Here is an 8,946-nt window from a genome sequence, read left to right on the forward strand (position 1 = left end):
ATAGATGAACATAAATTCCATTATCGTAAGAATGGTAGCGAGCGTTACACGACGCATGAATAAACGAATAATCATACGTATACACCGATAACAGTATCTCGAATAAAATCGTCAGTCGCATAATTACTCGAGAGGCACAGCCAAGATAAAGCGGCTTGTTAAGAAACGTAACGAGCAGGTAACGTTAGACCCGGTGCACGCTATTGTGAGACGAACCGTGATTTACGATCGTGTAAGAGCATTCGGATAACTTCACCACGAGGAAACACGACCCTATCTCCTTTGCAGTCGATACCTTAGTTCGGATATACAAGAATATGCAGGATATTTCCGTAGCCAGATTAGGAAAGGTTTAAGGCTCTAAATGCATATGTATATGCAGAAAACTTGACAATAAACTTCATAAAGTTGTCGTGGTTAAATTATTGTGTATTTCGTTTCTGAAACGTCACCATGGAAATATGTCCTCTTGGAAATATTTCTTACGGCTCCAAACTTGTCTTGTTCAATTTTGAAAGCGGTTTTATGAATGATTTATGATTTCAATATTTTAAATTCAAAATTATAAATGATTCGGGATTGTGAATGACTTTCAGCATTGTCTTCGCGTCTCTTTTGATGCCATTAACATCGTCATTAAGGTATTTCTTCAGCTTTTGCATCAATACTATTATTTAAAGTAATTTTAGAACTTAATTTAAAAATAATTTTAGAAGTGGTTCAGAATAATTTATAATTTCGATATTTCAAATTCAAAATTGTGAATGATTCAAGTTTGCGAGCATTGCTTTTATTGTTCTCATATTTCTAGTTACATCATAATTTCGTCGAAATATTATCTTTTAACATTTTAGAACAAAGTCGTTGAAGAAATAAATAGAAAGAATGATTCAATTTTTTTTTTATCAAATTATTCTTTGGAAAATTGATAAAAATTATCAATTTCAAAAATTTATATTTTTTAAATAATTTCAAAATCAAAGGAAATGGTGAATTAAATCTTCTCTATTTTTGCATAAAGTACAAAATATATTTTAATCTCAACAAAATTTTATGGAAGAAAATGATTTTTTTCAACAATTACAAAAACAAAAAATCTAAAACCAAACCAATTTGATTTGGTTTGTTATGTTCTAATGTTAAAAAGTTAAGAGAGTTAATCAGATTCATCCAGAACCTTTCTTTATTACTTCTTTCTATTTTTCTCTCAAGTAACACTTTCAAAGTTGTTTTATAGTACCGGTCGTTTCACTACCACTTTGGTCACTTTCTCCAAAATCGATCCTAGTGGCTATTTAACTGTTGTAAATGTGCTTGAGAATATCCTTCCGGTTCCCATAACTTCTGCACAATAGAAGGTTTTAAGAATAAGATATAAGGATACATAAAAGATGCAAGATTAAATCATCATTTCGTTACGAAATAAATTAATAAAGAATAATGTTTTTCTAAAGGCCACAGAAATTAAATAGAATGATTCAAACTTTATAAATAAATTAATTAAAATATCATATTTCAAAAAAAACAATTGTTTCATCTTCAAAATATACACTAATCAAATTGACATTACAAAGTTTTTATATTTTCCGATTACAATTAAATTAATCGACACAAATCATCTAGAATAATTCAGTCCAAAATTTCATTTTAGATATTCATCAAAGAAAAAAAAGAAAGGAAGAAAAAGAAAGAAAAAAAATTAGAAAAAGAAACTTACTTCAAACAAAACCAAAAAGAACGAGATTTGTTAAAAAAAAAATTATAAGATCATTGAAAAACAAATTGGAGCAAATTTATTTGCGATTGTTCCCGCGAAAAATCGGTAGTGGAGTACGATGACTTCGAATAGGAAACAAATCCGATGGTAGCGCGGGTTTCGATTCTGTCCAACTCGGCGGGAATAATATTCGATTTGGAATCGGGCCAGCGGTAAAAAGCAGATTTCGAGTATGCGGATCGATGATATTTCACCTGCATATTCGCGTTACCATGCGAAATACGCGAGGGCACGTGGTGTGCTTCGGTTCGCCCGTCACGTGTGCTCTATGCGTAACTCGTCCAATATTTCTAATTTCCGCGTGTTACGTTTAAGGTCCAGAGAAATCGGCGTGCAAAACTCGTGAGTCCACGCTTGTCTATCTATAGTACCGGCCGTATTCTGTCGCGTGATGCAACTTTATAAGCACGAGGTCCTTCGAAATAATTCGGATAGCGCAACGAAAGAGTAGCAGAGGCAAACATCGTTCTTCTTTCCCATGTTAAGTATAATGAATTTTTCGAAATATCTATAATGTGATAAGATTATCGATAACATAGAATAGAAATGTTTGAGGATAGATATAATTTTTCGATAAATATTTCAGGTTTAAAGGAAGAAGAGCTTCGAGTATCTTATAATATATGCTTGAGGTTGAAAAATGATAAATAAGATATTTTGACTAAGAAGAACGAAATATTTAAATTATTTGTCAGAATTTGTAATTAATAATTAGAATTATTATGTGAATTTTTCAGTTGAAGTAAAAAAGATTGAAAAATGCTGTATTAAAAAGTTGTGAGATGAAGGAACGAAATAACGATACAAAAAACCAAAGAAATTAATACATACGTACCTATTTCCCTGGACTGGATCCTTTATTTAATTTTATGAATGATTTTGTATAACGAAGTAAAAAACTTCAATAAGTGTCCCAGACTTTTTTTCTTTCAGATTTTTTTGAAAGAACACTAAAAAAAAAAGAAACAGACTTAAAAGTAAATGCATAGAATTTGATGCGGACAGAAAATCGAAAAAAAAAAGAAAAAAAAAGATTGAAAATCCAAAAAATTCTGCAACTTTATGCCGCATCCGCAACAACCTTGACGTGGAAGCCTTATTTTTACATCGAGACACACGATGTAAAGGCTTCATGACACCGTACACTTGTATGATTCGTTCAATTACATTAGCTGTCTGTTTAAACCATGACACACAAAAATGGGAAACGAAACATATAGAAATCAAATAGAGAAGTTTCAACAATGAGAGAATACTTTTTGCTCCATTGAAAATACCGATCAAATGCTTGAAAATTCTATAAGAAAAATTACTTCGTTTAATGTCTAGACAAATACTACTTATACAAGGAATCAAATGTAAATATTTATTCATTTTTTTATTTAATTGAAATGCAAAACAGAAAATGATTATGCCCCATCTATTCTATTTATTTCTTAAACACTGGAAATAAATTAAAGTTTTTATATCTTATTTTATATATAAATAGTAGTATGATTTCAGTAATAGATTAAATATGATAATATTAAAATTAAAAAAAAAAAATTACTTGAAATAATATCTATATTCTCACATTTCAATGAAATTAAAAATACTCGTTTCAAAGTATCATTTTGTGTATATTGATTTTTAAAAAGTATATTTGAAATATTATCTTTTTGTTTAATTAGTATATATTTCAAAGAAAAAGTAATTTACAAAATGACTGAAAGAAACAGAAGAAAAAAAAATATTTATTCTTCATTTCAAAATATATTTTCAAAGAAATAAATATTTGATGATGAAAGAGTCGTTTCTCTAAACCTACATCTCGATCAAGATCTACGGATCCTTACACGGCCTCGTTTTTACTTCTAAATCACACACGAGCGTCTTTAAATTACTGTCACCATTATCTTATCGTACAGTCCCTTTTACAGAATCGTAAATACTAGTTGCACAGCGTACGAGAGGAACGGCCACGTGCCCCGACGTGTCGTCGCTGTAAATTATTCAAAACCGGCACAATAATGAGTAAGCAACTTATGAGTAGATAAGCCTCGCCTTCCCACTTATTACCATACCTCGACGATGCTAACAAGTAGCGAGCAAACCTTGCTTCGAGAAACTCAATTTTTTCCTTTTCCCAATATTTTACCACGCTTTAAATCTACCATAATTCCTTCACTTACGAATAAACCAGTGTATATTTACTTTTAAATACTTATTTTGTGCAACATGTAAGTAAATATTACATTTTTTCAATCATTTTTTTCACTCGTTCAATTCCGGGTCTGAAAACAATGTCTGAATTTAATATCTATGTTTGAAGTACAATCGCGTCGATATTGTCTTGTATTAGTAGTTGTCTTTTTATTGGTAATTTTAATTAAATAATATTGTTTCTATATATTTTATCAATTGATATTTCCATAACATTTTAAAAATCCGCGATAAGAATATAAGGAAAAAAAAAAATTGTGACTTGGTTAGAGTTGTTCAAGATGATTTCAAGGTCAAATAAATGGCAATACAATCTCTGTCTCTCGCAATAATAAATTTTATCTATAAATATTTTTCCAAATTTTTTTCTTAATTATATTCTTTTTTAAATAGCTTTTCTTCTTACTTATTTCTATAATATAAATTATTATATCGATAACATAAATATATATCTATATTTTAGGAAAAAAAAATTTTTTTTTCTATTTCTCCAGTTATCATCAAATATCTACAGGATATCTACAATATCTATATTTCCACAAATCTAATCTAACGCATTAAGAAAATCCTAATTAATTTATCCCTCATTTACTATCCGTTCAAATAACCACCATCCACCATCCATAATCTCATTAGCACAAAGCATAATCGCTTCTCAAAAAGGTTCAACCCAATTCTAACCCAATAACGTGTGAAAAGAAAGTTGCATCAAATACGCTTCGAGACGGACCTTGCTCCAACACGACCAAGGTTCTGATCGATAAAACGGAAGCAACGGGACGTATACGAGACCAAAGGAGCACCGCCAAGGGCGCGGAAGACTCGGGAACGATCAGGATCAGGATAGATGAAGATATCCGGAGGATGGTGTTTCGCGTCGCGACGAGGTCAAAGAGAAGCGAAGAAAGAGAAGGCTGGGCTTGTCGTTTCGCCGCAAACCCGAAAATATCCATGTTGGCCGGTATGTTGAAACCTGGCATAAGCTTTGGCCGGTTGCCAGAAGAGCGGTACTCGGTTGGAGGCCACGCCAGGCCAGAGGCGACCGGCCTCGTCGCTTCGAACGTCCGTCCGTTAGGCCTCCTCGCGAAAAAAGGAGAGGGGAGAAAAAAAAGTGAGGAGGAGAAAAAATAACGAGAAGACCCATAGGCTGTGCCGTGGAGCAACGTAGAAATGATGTTTCCAGGAGAATGAGTCGGGCCACAAAACTGATAGTTGACTTATCACCGAATTACCCTTTTAATCATTCGTTGACCTTTTTTTTTTTAACTGGACATCTCCGGTTAACTGGGTTTAGTTCTCTTTTTTTTTTGGGCAAACGTGATAAGCGAAGCATTAGGAAAACTACGTATTCTTTGATACTCTCGATGATAGTTTTATTATGTTTTTTATATTTCTCTTAGACTTTTTATAGATTTTTGTAGATTTTTATAAGTTTTTGTTTTTTTATGACAGAAAAGAAGAACGAAGAATTTTTGTAGAAATTTTTTAAATTTAATTGGTATTTTTATATTTTTGACGGAATATTTATTTAATTTAATACAGATTATTGCTGAAATTTGTTTCTTGAAATCATTTTTTATCTTTATCGATACAAATATTTGATATTATTTCAAAAATTAATTTATAATAATAAAAATAATCTACCGAGTAAAAAAAAGTAGATGTGCCTAATTAATAATTTATGAATTTGATTCTAATATAAATTTATAAATTTAGTTTATTTGAACTTTCTTTTTAATCATTTATGAATAAAATTCCAAATAAGAAATTTATATTTCAAATATAATATTGATCCTCAATAAAGTATTTAATATTCTAATAATATGCTAAATCACACATCTAATTATTATGACAATTGTAAATAACGATTAATATCAATATTATTCACAAACAATTTAATAAATATCTAAAAATTACCATAAATATTTTAAATAAGGAATTATTTAAATATCTTATATTAATAGATTTTTTTCATCCGATATATATAACTAATGAAACATCAAAGTATGATTATTTTAAAGGTATTATCAATTAATTCTAAAGCGAGTGACATGCTTGTTATAGTGAAACACGTGATGAATTCGATTCCACCCACGGTTACTCTTTTCAGATACCCGTAAATTCGCAATTTATTTCTATTTCTGCAATGACAAATGTCAGTCCTTGAGCGAAGCTATGACGTAACGCTTTATCTCAGTGTCAATCTTGAAATTAATGTTCAACTACATCGCGTGAAAGTGTCGTACACGATAATTACGACCAGTAAACTGCTTGGTCATTAAATATGCACCAAAAAATGCCTCTCCCGTGCAATTTAATAGCCGCGATAAATCTCATTTATATCTAAGTAATCGTTTTCAAGTATAATTTTCTCATACGGATTTTCGTATTATCTTAATAATGAGTAATAATTTGAATAACGTAATGAATAATAAAAAATTTCTTTCTTAAAAAAATATTAATTTTTTTCTAAAAAATATATATATATGTATATATAAATATATATTTGTATATTTATATGTTTATATATAGTGAAATTATAAGAACGCCGTCTTATCAAATTTATAAAACATGGATCAAAGATAAGCTAAATGCGATAACTATAATACATACGATAATCATAAAAGCAATCGACGGATAGTCTGAAATTTTTAAACGAGTTTATGATGAAGCGCCATAACAGAAAAACTTGAGTATGAAAATATTGATAACGATAATAGATTTTCTTTTCTGTATGTTTTATTATCTTAAAAACCTATTTCGTTTGCGCCTTACAATATCATAACATAATACAAAAAATGACCAAAAAATAAGTATAAATTGACAATTATTGAAATGTATAAGTTTAAAAGTAAAATAAATTTTATACAAAAATAGGTGAATTTTGTTCAATTACAATTTTTAGTTCAAATAGTAAAATATTATTGAAAATTTAAATATTCAAAACGTACATATATATATCGAAAAATTAATTTTAAAATAATAACGACATAATAATTATAAACTATTTATAATCATTTTTACAATCACTCACTTTAATCGTTTGATGTCACCTTACAATAAAACCTATTTCATCACGAACAGCGTATGAAATTGGTTACAAAATTGAATGGGAAGTAAGTCATTACGTTGAGTCAGGGAACTGTCCTTAATTTACCGGTTCTATGTTTCGAATTATTGATACAACGTTGTTAAGATAATTAACTTCTATAAGATTTCCATGCTTTCACTTTCTTTTATACATAGCGACAATAAATAGATTTTAGTCTATTTTCTTTTTATTTTTTTCTTTTCTATCGTTACCAATAGACAAAACTTGAACGAGTGCCGCGATTGCGCAAAGCACAATTACCTGAGCTGGACTCGAACCTTATTCCACAGATAATGCAGCTCAACAAGAAATTCAAATTATTCGTTTCTTGAAATATACTTGTCTAATTTACATTTTACACGTCATACGATATAAATTGATATGCAAATTAATTATAATAAAAAAAATATTGACGTTTCAAGAAAAAATGATGATAAGCTTAGAATAATCGTTTAAGTTAATTATTAAGTCAATTTAACAACTGAACAATTATCAAGTTTGATATAATTTCACTTATAAAGCTGACGTAAAACTATAAATGTCAATAAAATACTATTGAATGGCAAACTAAATAAATACTACGCAACTAATATTTTATTTCACTCTTCCTCCTTTAATATCATTCCCCCACTCTATTCTTTTCATAAACTTGAAAGAACACGCATTTTTAAAAGCTCAAAACAATAAAACATGAAATATTAAATATTAATATTAATAAATTGAAACATAATCCAAGGAGAAAACAATCATACAAATAATTAACTTTCGATAAGTATAAATTAATAATTTTAATATAAAATTGTCAATTATGTGAATTTACTATTTCGAATTTATCACATGGTATTAAAAACGTATGTTCCATGGTCAAATCGGAAAGGTTAGTAAATCGTTTCGTAAAATAGTCGTATTGAGCTGAACTAAACCGAACATATAGATTGAGCAAGTGAAAGTGAGGTTAGGTTGGTAGCATCACGTGGTGCACCACGGGGTCCAAACGAGGTTAATCGAGAGACCAAGAACCGAGCGCCGGCGCAACCAATGAACATCAAATGTGTACTTACTATTCTATATTCCTTTTTTTTTACAGCCAATTATAACGAAATTTTTTAAAAAAACTTTTGTTTTTCATATTTTTTAGTATATTATTGAGTATCAATGAAGAAAAACAAAAAATAAATAAAGAAAAACAAAAAAAGTAAAAAGTTTAAATATTACAATGAAGATTCATATTCAAAAAAAATATCTATGACAAAGTGATTCGTCAATGCATTCAAGGGAAAAAACATGTTTGTTCATATTCGTTCGATCGCCGCTAGTCAGCGCTGAAGTAGTATTTGCGCGAATTTCGAAGAAAAGAAAAAATGCGCGTTCTAATAAGACGAAAGAGCTGGGGGAGGAGGGGAGATTATCGAGCCTATATAGTAGGATATTCTAAAAAAAATTATATCTTACAAATTAGATAGGATCATAATGATACTTACCAATCAATGGAAAAATACTAGGTTGATCGAGCAGCGACTTGAGACTGTTTTCAACAAGAGTGGGAGAAGAACGATCCTTGTCACTCATTTCACGCACTGCGCCACGAAGCCGCACGTTCTGAAGGTACACACGCACACACAATCCGTTCGTATACGGAACACCGCACGAAAGAACGAACGACAGATATAGATAGACTTTCTACGTGTATACACGGGAACTAAAAGTGTGTACGCGGAGCAGAAACAGCACACACACGAATGTAACAAAGTAATAACAACGAGCACGCAGGCAACGAGAACGATGTGCCTCCCGTGGGACACAATTAAATGACGTTCTTCCAGACCGGCAGAGAGAAAAGGCGCCCGCACCCAAACCTCTCACCTCGTCACGCTGT

The 8,946-nt window shown here is 30.4% G+C and overlaps 2 long non-coding RNA genes across 2 annotated transcripts; one reads left to right on the top strand and one right to left on the bottom strand.

Moving 5' to 3' along the window:
- Nucleotides 1-954: 954 nt before the first annotated feature.
- LOC116185686 lies at nucleotides 955-8,940 on the bottom strand. The gene is made up of 4 exons (XR_004150558.1): nucleotides 8,552-8,940; nucleotides 2,613-2,727; nucleotides 1,085-1,344; nucleotides 955-1,000 (listed from the first exon to the last, which is right to left on the bottom strand). It is a non-coding gene; the product is annotated as an uncharacterized LOC116185686 (long non-coding RNA).
- Nucleotides 3,491-5,082, top strand: LOC116185688. Its single transcript, XR_004150560.1, has 2 exons — nucleotides 3,491-3,996; nucleotides 4,679-5,082. It is a non-coding gene; the product is annotated as an uncharacterized LOC116185688 (long non-coding RNA).
- Nucleotides 8,941-8,946: the final 6 nt, after the last annotated feature.

Source organism: Apis dorsata, unplaced genomic scaffold (genome assembly GCF_000469605.1).
Source record: "Apis dorsata unplaced genomic scaffold, Apis dorsata 1.3 scaffold_251, whole genome shotgun sequence".
Taxonomy (NCBI): domain Eukaryota; kingdom Metazoa; phylum Arthropoda; class Insecta; order Hymenoptera; family Apidae; genus Apis; species Apis dorsata.